We start from the raw sequence: 21,425 nt of genomic DNA, 5'->3' as shown, positions 1-21,425 counted from the left end.
CATTACTTTTAATCTTCCAGGTTCACCTCAGCCATAAACTTAAGTAAAATAAGTCAAATTAATGCTAAGTTAGCCAACTTTACTTTTAAAAATTACCATTTTATTTTTCTGTAGACAAAGAGAGCCACTGCAGAGGGGTAAAAGAGCTGCAGGTTGCAGACCTCTCCAGTAGGGGGAGCAATGTTTCTAAAAATCTATCCAGCTACTTTTAAGAGTTATGGCTTCAACACTTTATAATTGATAAGCTGTAGTTCAGTTCCAGCACATCTGTGTGTGTTTCTACACCGCGGGATTGAAGAATGAAGAGAACGTGGGATGAATGAAACCTCGAGCTGCTTTCAGTCCAGTGATGGCACAGATGGAGGAAATAGAAAAACCTCCTGCTGGCTCAGACAGACTATAAACCAACACTCATGTGTTAGTAAATAATTACATAAAAAACCATGTCTTAACACATCCTCACTAGTAAATCCTACTAATTAAAGAGTAGCTTTGATAACACATTGACTTGACAACTGCAGCAACACTGGAGCTCCAGTGTTTGAAGTTTTTGTCACCGGTGAAGCAAAAGTGTTAAAGACTAAATACTTTTTCAAACGTTTCCCTCCAAGGGAGGGACTTGAGTCCAGCGGGGGTCAAAACCCCAGCGATGTTTTGTCCTCATAAATCACAACCAGCTGGCCTTAAAGAAGTCCTCCCTGGTTTGATGGGTGTCTCAACAAACATGACATCCGCTGTGTTCTTCCTGAGATACTCCTGGGACCACTACATATTCAGTCACAGCGGAAACATGCAGACATTTGGCAGCTGGATGGAGGCTCAAACAGAGATTCACATTCTCAGCTGTTTGCATGTGAACATTTTAACACTTTTTTTAGGCTTTCAGGATGTTCTGTTTAGTGAGATTTAGTGGTGTAACCCTTTAAAGTCCTGCTCCAATCCTCCCCCGTCTTTCCTCCGTTCCATCTGGATAAAAAAAGGATTATCTGCGCTCCTGTCCTTAACGTCGCCTCTGGGGTTACTCGTGCCCCCACTTCCATTTGAATAAAGGATCGTCTGTGCTCCTGTTCTTGGTCGTGGACCTCGCCTCTGGCTCAACTTGTGTCCCTAACTGTCCCAGCTCCATCTGGATGAAGTCCGTCAGCTACACTACTACTATTCAATCATGTAGTTGTAGAGTTAGATAAGGTAATTCCTCTTTAACAGTCCTGGTACATTTTCTGTCCGTCCTGGGAGAGGATCCTCGTCAATGTGGACATCCCTGAGGTTCCTTTTTTTTGGTCCCAGAATTGCATTTTTACGGATTTTTTCCTAACTGAGAAGGAAAGGGACGCCCAGTTTAGTTTAGTTTAGCAGTCAGCTTTTGTTTATACTTTGTGACTGATTTTATGTTTTTGGACAATTATATGCATGAAGCCCATTGAGACAGCTATGTTGTGTAATTGGGCTACATAAAGAAAAGTGAATTAAATTTAAAGTGAATTGCAGCTGGAATAGGCGTGCATTTCTAAACTTGTATTTCTTCACTGTTTGCAGCCTGGCTGAGGATTTATGTATACTTCTGGTTTGGTAAATTCCTCTTGCAATAAGCTTCAGATTCTGCAAAATCATATTTGTTGCATGAAAGCAAATAAACTTGTAAACGCAAGAAAGAGAATCTTTTTCTAGTAGAGCAGAGCAAGAGGAAAGAGGCTTTGCAGGTAAGAAAAGGTGCATCCTCAGAGGACTGTAAATACAAAAAAAAAAAAAGTTCAGTATCCAGACATTCTGTCGCCCAGCACCAGAAGGATAGAAACCTAAATCTGCAAATGTGGTTTATTTATTTCTGATCGGGCAGCATTTCAATGTATCTCAAGTGAATACCTCAAAGGTTCTTCAGGCGGAAAAGGGGGGATGAGTTTTGCAGCTTTGCTGCTTGCATAACATATACTCTGAACTAAAGATCATTTTTGTTGGCAAGTTTTCATGCTTTAAAAACTGGATCCCCGAAACAAAATGTTATATGCATATCCTCCACACAGGGAGAACATCTGCAGAAGAGTTTCAGTTCAATCATTTTGAGCTCTTCCTCAGTCCTGTTTAGTAGAAAAACAGAAAATCTGAAACTCCAGTTACATTTCAGTCAGAAGGGAGCTCTGATGATCTTTTCTTCCATTCTTGTGTAATTTTTTGATTCAGTCTCAGCTAATTAAATTTTTAAAATGCAGACTTTCAGTATTGGTTTTATTCCATGACCAGATTTTAAGAAAATTAAAAAGTCATTACCACTCAGGCTAATTTCCACCAGCAGGAGAAGACTTTATTGAGGCAGAAAAATAGTTTTTTTTTCTCATTAACAAACAGCTCAGGCTACATGAGAAGAAGAAGATTCTGCCTCAAATCTATTGTTTTTCCTCCTCTTTAATGTGGGTTTTTAACAGGTAGCCAAACATGCAGCTCAGGTTTACTACAAAATCTGAATACAAATTTGTGGCAATGCGGCCTTCTGAAAAAATAAATAAAATTAAAATACAAAGGTTTAAAAAAAATCATGAAAGGCTACAGGTTTTTAAAATTTAGGCTAAAAACTATATAATCATAAATAAAAGACCACTAAACACTTTTATAATAAATTGAAAGAATCTAAGGGGCACTTTCAATGTTGGTCCTTGATGATCAACCTTAGCAGGAATAATAACTACACACCCCAAACAGTTGTCATGTTAAAATAAAGTAAAATGAATTAAATATATTTGTCGAAACTTACATTTATATTGGTGTAAAAATCCCGTTTTCAACCTGAGGGTCACTGAGGGGGACAGAAAAGATGGCGGCTCAAAATCATTAGTTGGAAGGAAGTCCAAGATCATAACATAACATCATCATCCCCCAAAATACTCTTGTTTTTGGTAGAAAAAAAAGAATATAAGCAGTGACCCTTGTTTTTTTTCTTCTTTTGTTTGAATTTTAAGCTTTAAACCTTTTACACCTGAGTTGCCTCTGTCAAAATCTACAATACCTTTTGAGATATCGTAACTCCTCCAATGATCAATGTGAATTAGCTGATCTGCAGAGAAAATCAATTTAGCCCTGGTTAGTAACTCTTTAAAGCAGCTTTTCACCAATATGCAACACATTACTCATATAAAGTAATTTTATGTTGGTGCAAAGCCGCTTTTATCATTTATCAGCGACAGAACCGATTCATGCTGTTAGCTTAAAGCGGTTAGCGCAAGCTAACTGCAGTCAAACATAAACACTGGTCTGGAGCTACAAATCTGAACACTTTTGTCAGCATCTGTTATCAAAGCATTTACCTTCTTATTGACACATTTTAAGCAAACCCTGAACACTAAAAAAAAGCTTTTAAAAAAGTGGCAACACTTCTAAAAATTCTTGTGTAATTTCTGCTTCCGGCTAATGATTTTCAGCCACCATCTTGTCTGCCACCAGCTCCTCCTGAAGTCAATGAGGATTGTGACCTTTTGTAACTTTAGTAGTTGTTTAAAGACCTGCAAGGTTTGGTTGGCTTCAAGTTGGAAACAGAAGATGGATGTTTGGTTATGACAGTTACATAGTTCCTCACAGTGGGGAGTAATTCTCATCTTTTTTTAAACTTTTTTTTCTAAACTACTTGTTAGTGCCTCCGTGATATCGCTCATTCTTTGGTTAAAGGGACCAGATTGTTAAAATTTTAGTTAAATTCAAAAGATGCCATTAGTATTATGGTGCACGGGTAGAGCGGTCGGTCGACCTCTGATCGGATCACGTTTGGTCCCTGCTATGCTTGACCGTGTGTTGAAGTATCCTTGGCAGGACACTGAAGCCCACATTGGTTCTGGTGATTATAGGTTGGTACCAGTACTCAGATCCACAGTTAAATCAGCCTCTAAAGCTCTCCTTCATAAATTGGATGTCCTTCATCACACATGTATTCAGTCACTCCGCTCTCGCAGGCGCTTCCACTGATATCCGTTCATTTACAAGACTCCATATTACGTTTGTTTCCTTCTTAATATTTCTACTAGTACAAGTAGTTTGCAATTCCAGTGTTTTTTTCCCTTTGCGTTTGTATCTCCATGGGTCACTTTTTTCTGCCCTTTATGACTGGAATGAGTTGGAGAAAACCTTGAAGTTGCGTACTTTGGTCCTTTACAACAACAGATGTGGTTTGTGAGAAATGAATTGTTTTTTATGGATTTCCTTCTGTCTTTTTTATTGTAAACAGTAACTTAGCGCCTTCTGCAGAGTTTTTATTGTAAATATTGATGTGCAAAGTCCCATTTGATTTTGCATGAAAATGATCAACTCATAAGAGGTCCATGTAACATGTAATCCAAGCATTATGCAGATTCTCAGCCCTGATTTTAGTCAAACTTTTCTGATAGTTTATTTAACTGGATGATTGCCTACAGCTGTGGATTCTCAATCAGTGACCTTGTCCTGTCTGGAAAAAAATCATCTGTTTCTTTTCTCATTAAAGACGACGTCTATGCGTTCTAGCGCTGATCTTTAGAGTGTTTGTAAGTGACATTCTGCAGAAAGGCCCGGGCACTTTGCACATAGAAAAATAGACGGCCTCTCCCGCATATATCCTGACAGGGTGATGCTGAGAAAAACCAGGCCGACGGGACGGAATCTCCGATTAAGAGGAGGACGGTGTTTTTCTAGCACTTTTGCAGCTCCTCATCTCTTGCTTCGGGAGCTGAGGGGGAATCCAGCACGCCTCCTAACTGAATGTGTCATATTCAAACTGCCCGCTAACTCCCAACATCTGGTTCAGCACAAACGTCAAAGGAGTTCTTGTCCTCGCTGTCAACAGAATGAGAGCGGCTCGCCACAAGGTGAACAAGGAGGTAAGTGTGTGTTGTGAATGGGAGCACGTGTGTGAACCAGCTCTTTTGACTGGACTGGAAAACCGTGTTTTTGTCAAAAGAGCTGCAACACTCGTATTATACCTCAGAATGACACGCTTCGTTTGAGAATCATTACTTAATTCTTTGATTTAAAAGAGAATTATGTATATTTAGTCCAAGCATCTTTAATAAAATTTATAGTAGTGGCCTGTTTTTAAATGACTATGGTTACAGTCACTCTGCATATAGACATCAGCCTTTTTATATGGGTGGTAACACTCTTTCTTGCTCATATCAATATTGTTTTTATCCCCAGAAGGATTAAACCAGTGCCTGCGTGCTGGAACTCATAAGGAAAAGAATGTCCTGACCCCCCCAAGTGTTTAAATATTTTCCACACGAATCACACATGAATGGATTTTTCTTTTCCGTCAAAAAGATCATCAAATTAGTAACATTTCAATTTTATGGCTTATTCTTATTTCAGTTTTGCATGATTGTAGCAATGATGGCACAGAATTTGAGTTTACATTTTTGTGTGTCAGACCCCGAATCATGTCTAAAATATGCTGAAATACACGTGTTTTCTTGATGACAGTTCCAGGTTACATTGTAATACTTGCTTGTTGTTCTGTCTTCTTCTCATTTCTGGTATTTATGGTCTGCAGCAGTCCTGGACTGTAAGGACCATACTGTTTTTTAAAATTCTTATTTTCTTTCTGCACTTACTAAAAACGTTCCTAAATTTGGACGGGCTTAATATACTGAAAATTGATTTCGGTAAAAGATGACACCACAGTAAGATAAACTGTCAAAAAAAAAAAAAAAACATGAATAGGAAGGTTATAGTGTTTCCAGTTCTCGTAAGCACGACTTAGTGCACTATATAATCTACAATTCCAAAATCGAGTTCTCAAGTGTGCATGGATGTTCACTATATTGTGGAATATAGACCACAATGCATTGCGTTTAAATGTTTTTTTTTTAAATAAAACATCAACTTTTTCCTCATCAGAACATCATAAAAAGTTTTCATAAAATGCTTGTTTTGATTATTTCACTTTGTGAAATCAATGATGTCATATTCGCTGTTTGAAAAAAAGAAAAGTACGGTTTAACGGTTTAAAATGCAGGACACTCGATAGTCCTTGCACTTAAGTAATTAGGTAATTCGGACATCGCCATAGATTGTCAATGGGTATGTATAGCCACTCAGCCGGGGAGGCGGAGTCTAAAGTGGGTGGCATAGGAGGGTAGCTACAATTTCAATTGACAGTAGATTTTAACGCCATTACAGCAGAATAGTGGATACACTATGTAATTGTTTTGCCTTAAAATACTGTTTTTTTTGTATGTGTCCAGTTTAAAATTTCTTTTTAATTTACAAAAGCTGTTGTGAAAGTTAGGTTACTTAAGTAAGAGTCTCAAAACAGAGTAATCAAATTCAAGCTCTTAAGACAAAAAATGCCTCCAAACAGTGTCTGAAATTTGTGAACCTCAATGCTATCCAGTTGCGGCTTCAAGCCTGGGAAAAATCCTCCACCATTTAAATATGATCATAACTCCAGCAGCTGTTCTCACTCATACACAACTCAGCACAGAAAAATCTGCATAGCCGACGCTGCAGCTCGGCCCAGAATAAGTCAGTTATCTATCCTCTCCTCCTCTAAATCCACGCTTTACTTCTGTAACTGAGTAACCCTAAGAAATTCTTATGCTTTCTTCAACAGCTCACATCATAAAAATAGGAAAGTTCTAGGTCTAACAGATCCTATTAAAGCTTCCCCAAGGCAGAACATTAAAAGCTGTCTGACCAAACAGCTGACAGATCTCTCCATGCAAACTTGTTGAAAATACCGACTTAAGCAGCTGTTTCATATTCAATGCATGATTCCTCTACAAAAAAAAAATCTACATTTCTATGGGGAATCCAAATCTATGTCTGTTTAATTTCAGTATTTACTTTACTTGAATGAAGTTTCAGGGTGTGGGTGTTGTAAAGCACCTCGTCATGGGTTTTATGATGCATTAGATGCATTAAGAAGAAACTGGAGAGGTTTAAGGTCACCAGTATTCTTGTAAAGACACCAGATTAACCAAAAACGTAGCATAAATTCGTTCCCCTCCTCCTCCTCCTCTTCTCAAATGCCTCCCCACCTTTATCTTCTATCTCTGTGGTGGAGAGCAGCACCTGAATCGACTTTCACCGCCCACTCAAAAGTGATCTCTGTTGTGGGCGTTGGATACACGCTCTGTTCTTTGTTCAATCAAAAAGTCTGACTTCAAAGCGCTGTCTAATCCCTGGAAGTCCATCTCTAAGACTCACATCAGAGTACAGGATGAAGAGGAGCAGTTAGGACGGGATAAGTGCATGTTTCTGCTTTCCATAAAATCTGAGAGTACAACACCTCCAGGCAGATAATGAGTAGAGACGAAATGACAGCTTTCATTTTAATGTTAAGATTAAACAAAGCACTCCTTCATTTTGAAAAAAACGGCCCATCGTCCAAATGCCAATCAGGATTCTCTTTAGTTTACTAAAATTATTCAGTATTGCAGCTGCACTGAATGAAGCAAGACAATTTTACCAAAATTACCCACTAACACTGCAGCTTCAGCTTCTTTACTTGCTCTAGAATAATGTAGAATTATGTGACATGAATGCTTAAGTTTGGTCCATTTTCAAATATTTCCACGTTTTAATAATGAAACAAGGAGTATTATAATATAGAATTTAACACTTAAAGTCATTGAACACAGGATATATAAAACCTTGTTATACAACTGTGGCTCACAGGTTTATTATGTTTGTCTTTGGCAAGGTTTTATTGCAGAATTAGTGTTGAAAAGTCCAATTTCTGTGTCAATGAAACTGCATTTCATGTCACAAATGTTAGTTTTAGCTTTGCCAGCAGCAAGTTTGAATTAATGACATTTTCTGAACATCTCAACACTGAAAAATTCTATCGGATGGTCCATATTTGGTCATATTTGGTCTCCTTTATTACTGCTTGAATGTGCCACGAACTGGTACTGGTTAGAGGGCCGCTTGGTACCGGACCACAGACAGGGAAAAAATGCATGCGCTGGTCCCCAACCCTAGGGATGCGGACTGGTACCGTACCGTTATCCTAATCCAGTACCCATTCCACATCCATCACCATGTCTGGTATCGCGTCCTGAGGGTTGGAGATCAATGATTTAATGGGAACAGCCAGCACGTCAAAAAATGACGAGTTGGGGACAACCAAAACGTGGAGAAGACCCGATCCAAACGTCCACATGTGACGAGTTGTAAGTGAGAATGTGTAGTGAATGTAGGAAAATAAATCAATGCCTTTAAATGTTTTTTTTTAAAGATACATTCCAAAAAATCTTAAATTGAGGCTGTTCTTTGCTTTTTATCCAACATTTAAACAAAATCCTGAATGACTGAAAGAAGATTGAAGATACCGGCATGTTTTCAGTTTCACTATGAGCTACTGCCACCTCTACAGAAAGCAAAACAGAATCTGAATTAGTCATCGGGTGCCTCCCAGGTTATCTCCTTCAGAAAAGGTCTCGCTGGTTGCGTATTTGCTCCCTATGGCCTCAGTAAAGCACATGTACCTCCTCTGGGATTACGAGTGGATAAAGTGGGTCCACAGAGGTTTTTATAGTCGCCACTGCGTAGCAAACATTCGTTTCGAGTGTAATTCTTGTGGCTGTTTTTAAACCAAAAGAGGCATGGGTGGGGTGCCACTTACAGAAACCCAAAACTACTTTTCCCAAGTGGTGCCAGACTCCCATGAAGAGGAAACACGTCTGGACCCAATTCTGGCATCATCTTTAACCCAACATGAATCCTTTGGGTCCTTGGTTTGGGACCTGTCCCAGTACGGATAGTGGTTTGTTTGGCTTTTACATACTCTAGTGTGAAGCTGAAGCAGTTTGGCAGAAGGACAGATTTAGATTATTTGCTTTTATCTTCATAAATTGTCGTGGGATTTGTAGTACTAAGCTGATACAGTGCACAAGTATGTGTAAAGCTATTTAAGTATTCACATTGTGTTAGTTTTTCTACAGCCATTCAGGGAATGCTGCGTTCAGATTCTACTTTTAGACTGCATTGCATCAATTGTATACAAACAGCACTCACTGTCTTTGAAGTTTGAAAATACATTTGACAGAATATCTTTAATTTCTTCACAGACAGGGTGTGTGCTTTGGCCTCCGTTTAGACAGAAAATGAAGGCCTGCTCTGTTCAAGCCATTAAAAATAACAGACTCTTCATTTTACACGCTGCTTTTGAAGGCAGCATTGGCTGAAAAGTCTTGACAGCCTATCATTTCCCGCAGAAAGGTAATGCATTTGAAAAAAAAAATAAAAAAAAGTGGCAGCACAGATATGGCTTTTATTTTTTCAGCAAAGTAGCAAAGGAAATTGTTTTGTGCTAAGTGCCCTGAAACAACACGGATAGAGAACTTTTGAATATTACTCTGATAAGATCGCTTCCTGCGTTAATATAATTCAGATACCAGGGGAGTAATTCAGCTCTGGGAACACTCTGACTTTTTGATCTCCTCATTCTTGATTTGAACGTTTTAAGCTTCAATTATAAACTTGAGATTGCTTTATGACTTTTACTTCCAGTTATTGAGGATGAATGAATGTACTTGACAAACAAGGACACTTGGAAGAGTTCAAGTTGTGTTGTATCATAACAGAACAAATCATTTTGAAGGCAGAGGAGCCCAAATGCTTTAATCACAAACGCCAATAGTCACAAAAAATACAACTGGAAAAGTTACATTACCCGCTATGATGCTAGTGTGAAAGCTTTTTGCTTAAAGTAGTCACTGAAGATGCTGAAGCATTTTGCTGAAAATAATGACACAAATTACTTTAACCTCTGAAGGTATTTGCTGAAAATGCAAAAGCTATTTGCAAAATTAGTTAAATTTGATAAAAGACTGAAAATTGTGTTGAAGAACAATGAAAGAGCCCTGAAGTTGATCTAAATTTCGGACAACTTTGTAGTAAAATTGTTTAAAAATACTTAATACATGCCAATTTTGCCAAAATATTTAGTGTTGCTTAAATATGAGCTAAACTCTAAATTAGCCCAAAAAACCTTAGAAGATTCCAAATTATCCAAGTTACCTCATTAACATAGTTTGTTGCTTAAATATTAGCGAAACTCCAAATTAGCCTAAAATACCTCAGTAAACTAAATTGGTCAAAAACTTTAGCCTGTTGCTAAAAAAGAAGCTAAACTCTAAATTAGCCTATAAAAACCTGTTGATAACAAATAATTAAAATAATAAATAATAAAAATATTACCTAAAACCAAAATTAGCATAAAAACTCAGTAGATGCCAAATTAGCCAAAAAAAAAGCTAGTACATTGCTTAAATACTAGCTGAACTCCAAAATAGCCTGAAATTCCTCAATAAACTAAATTAGCCTAAAAATCCCTGGAAGATAGCAAATTAGCCAAAAACGTTAGCATGTTGCTGAAATATTAGCTAAACTCCATTTTTTTTAATTACTAAAAAAGAATAAAACATAACCCATGAATATATTTCAAGACTTGTTGCTAATTGACTTAAAATTTTGAAATTTGTAAGATTTTCTCATTCATTTCCTATGGGACCTATTTTGCTCAATATTTCAAAAACTATAAAGTTTATGAATACCAAAAATACAAGCAGTGATGTCCTGAACAAGCTGAACATTTTGATACCAAGATTGCTGAAATCACTGAAAGCATGATTGAGTTTTTACGTGCTGAAAAACGTACAGAAAGGAGCAGGAGAATCACTTTAGTGTGAATGTTTAGAGAACAAGATCCCAAAAATAAAAAAAAAAAACGTCTACAACACCACTTGAAAAATGCTCCATGGAAAAGTGCTATTTACCATTTAAAATCCTTGAAGAAAAGACTTAAAGAAATTATAATCAACAAAAAAATATGTTTGGATTGTAAACCAAAATACTGAAAAACATAAAAAAAAATGTATTTATAGTTAAAAGAAAATCCCAAATGTTAAAAGCATTTGTCTTTTTTTGCAGGATGCCCTCCTTTTTTAGTCCAAAATTCATGAGTTTTTTCAAAGACCTTTTGTGACCAAACGCCTGCTCCCTGCATTCTTTCCCAAACCTTTGCCGAGTCTGTCTGAGCTCAGAAGACGATAAGATTACTGCAGATTTCTGGAGACACTTTCTCCATCTTTAGTAGGACTTCCTCTAGTTCAAGGGTCTGCAACCTTTGGCTCTGGAGTCTCATGTGGCTCTTTTATCCCTTTATTGTGGCTCTTTAGCGTTAAACATGCTAATGATTCAAGTAAACAATCGATTTTTTCCATTTCTGTTTATAATTTTTAATATATTAAACCACAGAGAAAAATGAAGGCAAAAAGTTTGATTCAATGTTATTGAAATTTTGGAGAAACGATCATTAACTGTGTGTTTGTATTGTAAAGTTAGTCAAATAAAAGTCTAGTATTTTGGTAAATTACACTAAAGTGGTTAAAGTTTCAAACAAATACAGTTCAAAGCGATGAATAATGATTTAGAATTATGTGTTGTGTTCCTCACATCTTAAAAAAACAGAATAAAAAGCTCAGTTTATGTTTTAATGTTTTGAGTTTTCTTTTACATGTATATAATGGGATATTACTACAATGTTGTTTATATTTGACAGTAAAAGGAGACAAATTATGAAAATCCAGATAAAAAACCAACATCATGTTTGACTCGCTTGCATTTTATTTTGAAGTTACTCAGCTGCAGGAGCAGGATCTTATTCTGTGTATTTTATTTTGAAAGGAACTAATGTGTGCTGTTGTCAAAAGTGAAAGAAACCTGTAGACACTGTTGTAATTCATTTATTGCAGGGGTGTCAACTGTTAAACTTAATCACATAAGGGGTCAAAATAAAAAAAAAAACGCATCTTAGGTCAAGCGGGTGAACAGATTTATTGAACACTCTAAAACTAAAATTTAAAAACTGTAACTTTTTAACATAATTATTAACTAGATATGTAGCATTACCTGCAATAATGTTAGTGGGAATGCTGTAAACTAAATTTGATGCTAGTGCTAATAGCTGGAGATGCTCAAGCTGATATCTAAAATATTAGATAAAGAAACAAACAAACAAAAAACTTAGGTTTGCCAAAACAGCTAACATGTGGCTGTAAAATAGCTAAACTTCAAAGTATCTTAAAAAACTGAAAAAGCCTAAATTCACCAAAACAGCTGGTGTTTAAATATTAGTCTAATTCCAAAACAGACAAAAAAAACTTAGAAAAGAAAAGCCTAAACTAGTCAAAACAGCTAGCATGTAGCTGAAATATTAGCTAAACTCACAAATAACCTAAAATATCAGTAAATGCCAAAATTGACCAAAAAACTAGCAGAATGCCAATTTTTTAAAGTTTAAAACATAAAGCTTTTAACATAATTATAAATCATAAAAAGGCAGGACTTTGGCATTTGTGATTTATTGTGCTTCAAATCTACATTTCATAAATAATTTAATTGATCACAAAAGCTTAAATATTGTGTATTTTTCTAAACTACAATTTTCCGGCTCTTGCTGGATTTTTGGTCTGTAAAAAACTGGACAAAATGACTCTTCGTGTTAAAGATGGCAGACCCCTGCTCCAGGTCATGGGTCTTTTGCAGCAGATGGCATCCATTGCTTGGATGATGCTAATTACATGTCCACCAACTGGGTCTGGAACTGTGTCCTCCATAAAGGAAAAACGGTAAACTAGCTTTCCTCCAGTTGTAAAGAATCTTGACAGTTTAAGATGCTTTTTCTGGTATTTATGGAGCTTTTGTCACTCTTCAGCACAGACAGGTTTACTCTGAACAGCTGGCTTTCTGGGAATTGCAGTTTCAGACTTTCAGAGAAAGGTCGTTTTTTGCAGTAAAAGCTGCAGAAAACGTTATTTCCTATAAATACTTTCTCTGCATAAGCAGATATTTTGATGCCTATAAAAGGCAGCGATGGTCAAAAATGTGTTAAAAACCGAAATAAACACTTAAACTTTACTGTCGAGGCTTCAAGCTGTTTTAAGTGGGGCCTCCCCCTTGCACACAAACACCTATAAATGGCCAGCTTGGTTCCAGTGAAAAACTTTGTGAGCCTCTAATAGTTTATTTTCTTCTCCAAGCATGTCCTAGCGTGAACTGAGCAGCGGGGCTCTCCAGAAACACGTCTGCAACCTCCAGGCAAAACATAACCTTCTGCACTGAACTGTCCAGCTAAACAAACCAGGGAGTCCCTATTTTTGGACAATACTCAATTTTGAACGAAAAACCTCATCATAGTTGAGGCTTTTTTTTTAAAGAAATTTCTTTAGTTGTGGAAAGAATTCATGGAATCGGAGATTTTCTGCAAATATTAAATGTCAGACCTTTTAAATCTAATTAATGTCTAATCAGAAAGTACTGTTTGACTTGGAATCCACACAGAAGAATGTTCATTATCTTTCGGAGGGAAGGAGGAATGTTTCACTCCATCTCTTTAATTTCCTGCTAATAGACTGACTCCTTCTTGGACTTGGAACTTACAGGATTGAATCCAGGTGAACAGCAGGACGCTCAACCATCTGAGGAGGTTGTGCTCTGCTTGCTTTGTAGTCGTATACCACAGCTGCAGCCTTGGAATTTCATCTCTCTTAGAAGATGTTTATTATATTTCGCTCAACTGGGAGACATTAAAAGACTCAGTCGTGAATTCCATCAAAAACTATTTCGGACTTGTCAGTCAAACCCATAAGGGGGTGATAGTTTCCACAGATATCAACTAAAGTTTCTTCAACCAACTTGAAGAGGTAAACTGCATTGTTTCCCGCATTGCTCAGTTCATCAGCGATAAGCATCACAACATGCTGAGGCTGCATTAGCTGTGGGTGTTTGAACAGGAAGCTGATTTATGAAAAAAAAAACCCTCCCCGTGTTTTTTTTCTTTTCGTCTTCCAAGCGTGCAGCTTCAGTGTAAACACCCTGACGCTGCGCAAGCTGATTACAAGTTAGGCAGATGGTTTCCACTCTGAGGGAGTCTGTTTTCGAATTCTTCTGTTATTGGGAGAGCTGGAGAATGAAGGCAGCACACTTGGATGGACATGATCGCTCTCTGCACATTCGTGCAGCTGCAGTTTCATGAAGTCAGGGCACAATTCATGACCTCAGCGGAGTCAAAGACCCACTCCGGTCATCTTTTGAACTTCTTTAAAAGCCTTTAAGACAAAAAACAAACAAAAAAAAAAAAAAAACGTTTTTTTCCTATGACATAGTTTCTGCAGGGCGGTAGTAGTTCATTAAAATTCACCTCTGAGTTGTGGATCCCGCCACCCTTCTTTCCCCTTTTCTGAGAGTTCTCTGTTTACACGGTCTTCTGCTACTTTACAGCCCTTCACACCCCAAACCATAACATTAAGTCCAGTTTATCCTCCCCAATCCGCCTGTCGATCTCACACTCTGATCTTCCCTCACTCGTGAACAAGACCCCAAGATATTTAAACTCCTCCACCTTGGGCCTCCACACAGAGAGCAAACTATATTTCTCTGGTTGAGAACCATCACCTCAGACTTAGCGGTTTGACCCTTATCCTAGCCACTTCACACTCGGCTGCAAACCAGTCTTGACTGGATGAAGCCAACAGGACAACATCATCTGCAAAGAACAAAGAGGGAATCCTGTGGTTTCCAGACCAGACCCTCTCCAGCCTCTGACTGTGCCTGGAAATGCTGTCCACTTTGAACACAACTGGGGATGTATTTTTTGAGATATAAGGTATACCTACATGGTATACAACATATATCTTTCCAGTAACTTTCTCTATTTTTCATCTAGTTGTTCTCTCTCTCTGTCTTCGTGTGAATTTTGGTATTTCCTAACTTCTACTATTAAGTTTTCATCATCAGCAGTGTTAATTTTTTTTTGGGCCATCATACTCTAATTGCTCAAAGTAAATTCAGGTTAAATAGTGCATTGATTTGCATGTTATTGCACTATGTCATCAGTTTGTGTCACATTTCCCATTCACATTTCTGTTACGATGGTCTAGTGATTTCAAATTACTTAGACGTATGATGCCAGTATTTCTGAAGTATAATACTCAGATATCCAATGTTGTGTTTAATATTCTTCTTATATGTCGTCAATCATCAGAAAAATGCCACAAAAGCATATTAAAAACACGATTTTCATTGGAGTGGGTATTTAAAGACTTTAGTGGATGTAGAGAAACTCCCTCAAATACAATAATTGCACATTATATCCAACACAGAAAGTGTTCTATTTGAGATTCAATGTTTGTTTAATTCTAAAAGCTTCATTTTTAAGAGTTTGTCTCCTCCCAAGCTGGAGTCACAGTCCACTGCTGTCATGCAAGGAAGCATTTAAGACCTTTGTGCCTGAAATTAGAACCAACAGGATGCTTTGATATGGGCTGAGCGTGCACAAAAAAGTTAGGATTTGCACCCGTGCATGTCTGTTCACGCCCCGTGTCCGCATTGGATGAAGTTAATCATTAGCTGCCTCACCTCTTCTCCCAAAAGGTGTGAACACACGCAGAGGAAACATCTTTTTGCACCTCCTCCGTTCCGGCATGCAGACGCTGGCTCGACACCAAAACGCATTTAGTGCGGCATCATTTTTTGTAAAAAGATTGTCTGGAGTCTGAGAACAGACCAAGCTAACATCAGACTCCCCTTAAATTGCTACAGAACATGTTTGTGCTCTTCTGTCTGTGCCGTGTTGAAGCAGCCCTGCTCACAAGTGTTGACTGAAGCTGCAGGGGTTTGTTCCTGTGAGGAGGTAAATGACCAGCAGGCCCCTGCGCTGACCGCAGTCACGACAGATGCTTCTGTTCCAACACTGTTGACTTTCCCGACGTGAGTCAACAGTTCTCAACAGGATGGAGGAACAGGGGAGAGGAAGTGCGGTGGTGTTGAACGATTACATGGGGCTTGGGCTTGTGGGATGGGGGCAAACAGGAAGCAGATGCCTGAATGATTCAGGGCGACTGAACTGAGCAGTGTGGACCAAATAATGTGGGTGTGGGCTATATAATTACAGAGTTGTTAATGATTGTGCATGAGAATGGTGCATGCTTTCATCTGAGGATTTCTTTTGAGGGCCACAAGGCTAGGAAGAAGATCATTTTTTGTTCTCCTTCTCCTGTTGAGTCCTGTCTTTAGAATGCACTGAAACAAACCTGCACCCTGACTTTCAGATCGCTGAGATCCAGCCTGGCTCAGGTCCACAGCTTCCATCAGCAGCTGTGGAGCCGTGTTATTATCTCGATTACACTCCTCCTGCATGCTCCCCTTAGCCCTACCTTAATTAGAGGGAGGGAGGAAAAAGAGCAGTGACTTTGGCTCTCGTAGTCTTAGGACAACTGCTCCTAATACTTCTGTTAAGCCATCTTCAAGTGCAAGTGCTGGTACCCTTCATTTGTATAGCTCAGTGTTGCTTCATTTCTGAAGTGTGGGAAAAACCCAAACAGAAAAAATGGCTTCTTGCAAAATAAATACATTTTATATGTGTGAATACAAAAATTCAATTTGCCTCAAAAATCCACTTGGATCATCTTTTGCTCTATTGTACAATTATTCCCAGTGGTATTTTGCTTAATTATGCTTTTTTTTTAAAGCAAAAATCCAAAAACCTGTGTCGTTTTGTAGGACATAGTTTCTGCAGAGCTGCTGGAGTTCATTAGAAATTCGCCTGTAACTTGTGGGTGGGGCTCCCTCTCCCGCTAGCTTACAGCTCCTCACACCCCAAACGTAACATTACTGTTGTAACAAAATTGGCGAGATATCCAGCCGCACGGTTTGAGCCAGATCTCAGCTCAGATGAGAAAAAACAAAGACGTACATGAATCAAGTCATCTTCAAGTGGTGCAAAAGAATGGAATATTCCATTGGAAGCTTGAGGAACGCCCAGGGTATTTTCTACAAACAAATATGGCCTTTTTTGTTGATTTTGATTTAAATAAATACTTCAAAATGCTGATTTAATCTTAGCCTTAATCCGAATTCTTCCTTTCCCCACCATTTGAAGGGACAGTTTTAGTGCAAGTCGTTTTTTTTTTAATTTATTTTATCCTCCAAGTAGACGGATGCAAAGTCCTCCGCTTCTCCATGTGGGTGCACTCTGAACCACAGAAGTTTACATTTCAATGATAGTAATGACCTTTTGTTATAGCATGAGCTGTTTAAAGTTATAAAATTAATGTTGTTATGCATATTCAAGCGCTGGAAGCTACATGCTAACGCTAGCGAACTGGCGATTATTGGCGACGTCATTGAACAAAAGCGACTTTGGAAATTTGAGACGCTATTTTTTCATAACTCTCCATTTAGAGGGCCAAATGAAGGGAAAGGGAGAAGGGGTAGTGAGAAGAATTTCGGATTGGGTCTTAATTTTCTTTTTGTATGTACTCCATCATCAGAAAAAAGCCTCAATAACATGTTAAAAAAACACCAAAAAAACACAATTTTCATCAGATTGGGTCTGTAAACTCTTGTACAACTCTAATACACAGTGAACTTTAAGGTTTTAAGTGTTCTAACAAACAAATGTTCAGAATACGTAACACCTCAGACAGGAAGCAACACATTCAAGCATCACATTGAGGACTTAACCAAAACTCTTTATCACATTTTTTTCTTTTCTAAAGATGCATTGCTGTTTTATGACGTAATTTCTATAGGTTTTAGGGTTGTACGGAGGTACTCATGCTGTCTGAATTCCCACCATAATCATTAACTACTAAAATACTGTATAGTGTCATGGATTTTATGACATCGCTGAGTTTGAGAAGTGAAAATCTAATTAATACAAACATGTCACAACGTCTCTTTGTGACTAATGTGTTCTGATGATGAAAATGTGGATGTTATATACAAAAAAATACATTTAAACATGTTTTTTGCAATTTTGTTTAACCACAATGCATTGTGGTCTATAATTGTTAATGCAATGAGCATCGTTGCACGCTAGGTTTTCGCAAAGACTTCTGGGAGATTTCTTGTGCACTCGATTTTGGAATTGTGGATTCAGACAGCACTACAAAATAGCGAACGCACTATATAGTGCACTATAAAGAGAGTAGGGAAGGAAATCAAACACAGCTTTAGTGTTGATGTAGTGTTTTTCATTACAATGAACCCCAAATCATGACCCTTCCACCACTGTGCTTCAAACAAAGTAGGCAACGTTTGCTTTATAACAGTTTTTTTTCTTTCTCATTAATGCTTCTTTGTTCTTTTTCATGGTTATAAACTTCCATCTCTAGACAAAACATTCTAATACTTCTCTAATTTTTCCTTCTTGAGTATTTTCAAACCAAGGATTCTAGACTCCTGGGATTTAGCTTCTGAGGTTTTTGAACATTTCTTGAGCATTACTCAATCTGACCTTTGGAGTAAATGTTTTGAGATGTTGGAAAACTGGCAGCCATTTTATTTACTTCAAGTATAAATTTTGACCACTGTGGTATAATGAAATCCAATTTGAGAATTGCGGTGTAAACATCAGAAAACTGATACTTAGCAAAAATCACTTTTGCTCAGTTTATTTCTTTCTTTTCACTCAATGATACAATTAAGTACTTCAGAAATTCAAACCCCTAAATGGTATTATTAGCTGTGTTTCCATTACACATGTACGCAGAACTTTATTAAAACTCTAGAAATGTCGGAAAAAACACAATTTTGCAATTACACTGTTTTCATTAAATCATAATTGTGCGAATAAACACAAACCAACTCGTGCAAAAAGTAATTAAAAAACACAGCGACGGATGTGAACAGTACTTTGATTTATGGCAGAATTATTCAAAATTCTACCACAGCACTGGCACTCATCATGTTCTATCAAAGGAGACGTCGGCGTCTGTCCCAACTGTGCGTCTTATTTAGGCCATAGAGCGGCGAGCCATGTAGAATGAAGTGATTTTGGGAAAATGGTTGATGGTTTCCGTTGCAGTTTTGTGAAAAACATAAATTTCGTTCCTCTTCAAAAACCACCTCCTACAAATGCAAAAAACACTTTTTTGATGAAAGCAAGTTTTTTCTAAATTGTTTCCATTTGGCCAATTTACTATTGCAAATTCAAATTTGTGCAATTTCATAGTCAATAGAAATGCAGCTATTTCTGGTAATTAAAAAAAATTGTTTATTAGCTAAATGTATTTACTAGTATCACTCTTGGACCGTAAAACTCTCATAATGTTAACTATTGCACCTTAAGTCTGACTGATTAGCATTTTTTTGTACTTTATAGCACTACTTTTTACTCTTGATTTTAATATGTAAGGATTCCAATCTTATTGTTTTATCTTCAACTGTTATGACATTATTAAACCTTTTATTGTAAATTTCTATGTACAATAACGACTTGGGCGACATGTGCTGCTGACCTCTTGGCCAAGTCACCCTTGCAAAGAGATCTTAATCTCATTGTTTTTTTTATCTTCTTAAATAAAGGTTAAGCAATTTTGTAAAGGAAACGTTTGTCGTACATTCTGCAGAATTGATCTATTAATTGAATCTCATTAGCTGAATTTGGTTGTTAGACTTCTTCATTGTTATTGATGAAGTGAATATTTTTTTTTAGTAATTTCTTTTAAAATGTAATTTAATTCAGCTATGCTGCCACATTTCCTGAGAACCAGGTTTATTTTTTTTAATTTTTTTATTACATTAAAGCCTTTATTAAATCCAATTGTATTTTTCAGGGTTTAGAAGATTTCTGCAAATAACCCAAAGTGTCTTCAACTGGGTCTTTGTTTTTTAAGATCCATATTTTATTTGATAGAAATTGACAGATTAACTATCCATATAGTGCTTCTTTCTCTCTTAACACGCACACACAAACAGTACTGTGGTTCCAAAATGCTGGAACCATCTCTGAAGATGTTTGTAATTATTGGATTTCGACGTTAAATCTTGGGTCAATTCACAGTCTTAATAGCAGGGCAACATGCAGCTGCAAGCTGGGACTAGCTGCTACATTTATGCAAATCCTTTGCAGATGTGTGGTATAGTGTGTCAACATCTTATTTATAAGAAAGCGTGTGAAGAAAATAAATGCTAGTTTGTGCAAAAAGAAGAAAGTATTTAAATGATTATTGGATCCTTAAAGTCAGCAAATTGGCTAAACCTTAAAAATCGTTCAAACTGATTTTTCTTGTTTTTCAGAAACAGGTAAAACAGTCAAGGCTGCATCTGCATTCTTGTAAGCTGGCTCAAATAGTTTTCAGAGTAAAGCTAAATTGGTACTTCCAACGTCCCCGAAGGGTTCCACCGCGGCGCTTCATAGGTACCATGTGTGGGGGTTCATGTTTCTTCTGTAGGAGTCGTTGAGGATGTTATGGTCAACGCTTAAACACCAGAAGAACATAAATTTTGTACTTTTTAAAAAAGTTTTTTATTTATTACATTTGTTTCTTTGCAGGATGAGGCCCCTGCCTGGAATTTTAAAAGCAACTTGAACTTTTCCTTGACATCTTTTTGCTGTTTTTCTCTTCAAGACAGAACAGTTTTTTTTCTTTAACTTTTAAGTTTAAGTTCCTGCAAAAAAATGAAATAAATAAATAAAATAATTTAAAAAGTAGGTTGTTCTATAATGTAAGAGAAAAATAACACAAAATTAGAAAAGTTGCATTACCTGCAATGATGCAAGTGTGAATGCTTTTGCAGAAAGTAGTCACTTTTTGCTGAAAATGGTGACATAATTGACTTTAACTGCTGAAGGGATTTGCTGAAAATGCAAAAGTTATTTGCAAAGTTTTAAATTTGCTAAAACACTAGAAATTTTCATAAAAAAAACTATGAAAGAGCACTGAAGTTGACCAAATTTTCTGAACATTTTAGTAAAATTGCTTAAAAATCTCTAATACATATACCAATTTTGCAAAAATATTATATGAGCTAAACTTCAAATTAGCCCGAAAAAACATAAGTAGACGTGTGCAAATCCCCCCCTAATCACTATATAGTGTGTTCACCATTTGTCCTGTCCAAATCCATCGATGCTCACTAGATTAGCGGATATAGACCACAATGCATTGCGATCTAACAATTTCCAACAAAAAACCTGCTTAAATATATTTGAATGAACCATCCACATTTTCACCATAAAAACAAAGTGGAGTCACACATAAACGCGGTGAAATGTTCGTATTTATTCGAGTTTCACTTCGTGAAATCGGTGATGTCATATCCGCTGTTTAGAAAAATGAAAGAAAAGTAGTGACCATCGTGTCAGAATTACCTTTAAAATCCAGGTTAGTCCTGCACTATATAGTTTTTTAGTAGTTAGGGGTTAGGGGGGTAATTCAGACACAATTAGCCAAAAATGTTAGCCTGTTGCTAAAATAGAAGCTAAACTCTAAATTAGCCTACAAATACCTCAGTAGATAACAAATTAGCCTAAAACGTTAGCATGTTGGTAAAATACAAGTTAAACTCCACATTATTAAAAAACCTCAGAAGATACAAAATTAGTTGAAAACGTTAGCATGTTGCTACAATCTAAATTCCAAATTACCCTATTAACCTCAGAAGATAACAAATTAATT

The 21,425-nt window shown here is 37.1% G+C and overlaps 1 protein-coding gene across 1 annotated transcript in view; it reads left to right on the top strand.

Annotated features, from left to right (window-relative positions):
* The first annotated feature begins 4,448 nt into the window (after positions 1-4,448).
* Positions 4,449-21,425, top strand: part of eva1ba (eva-1 homolog Ba (C. elegans)) — a 43,580-nt gene continuing 26,603 nt past the window's right edge. Inside the window, exon 1 of the mRNA XM_024266898.2 lies at positions 4,449-4,835. The gene's annotated coding sequence lies outside the window, so the exon portion shown is untranslated. The remainder of the gene's footprint in view (positions 4,836-21,425) is intronic.

Source organism: Oryzias melastigma, linkage group LG16, assembly GCF_002922805.2.
Source record: "Oryzias melastigma strain HK-1 linkage group LG16, ASM292280v2, whole genome shotgun sequence".
Lineage (NCBI taxonomy): Eukaryota > Metazoa > Chordata > Actinopteri > Beloniformes > Adrianichthyidae > Oryzias > Oryzias melastigma.
This window is presented reverse-complemented; position numbering and strand designations above follow the sequence as displayed.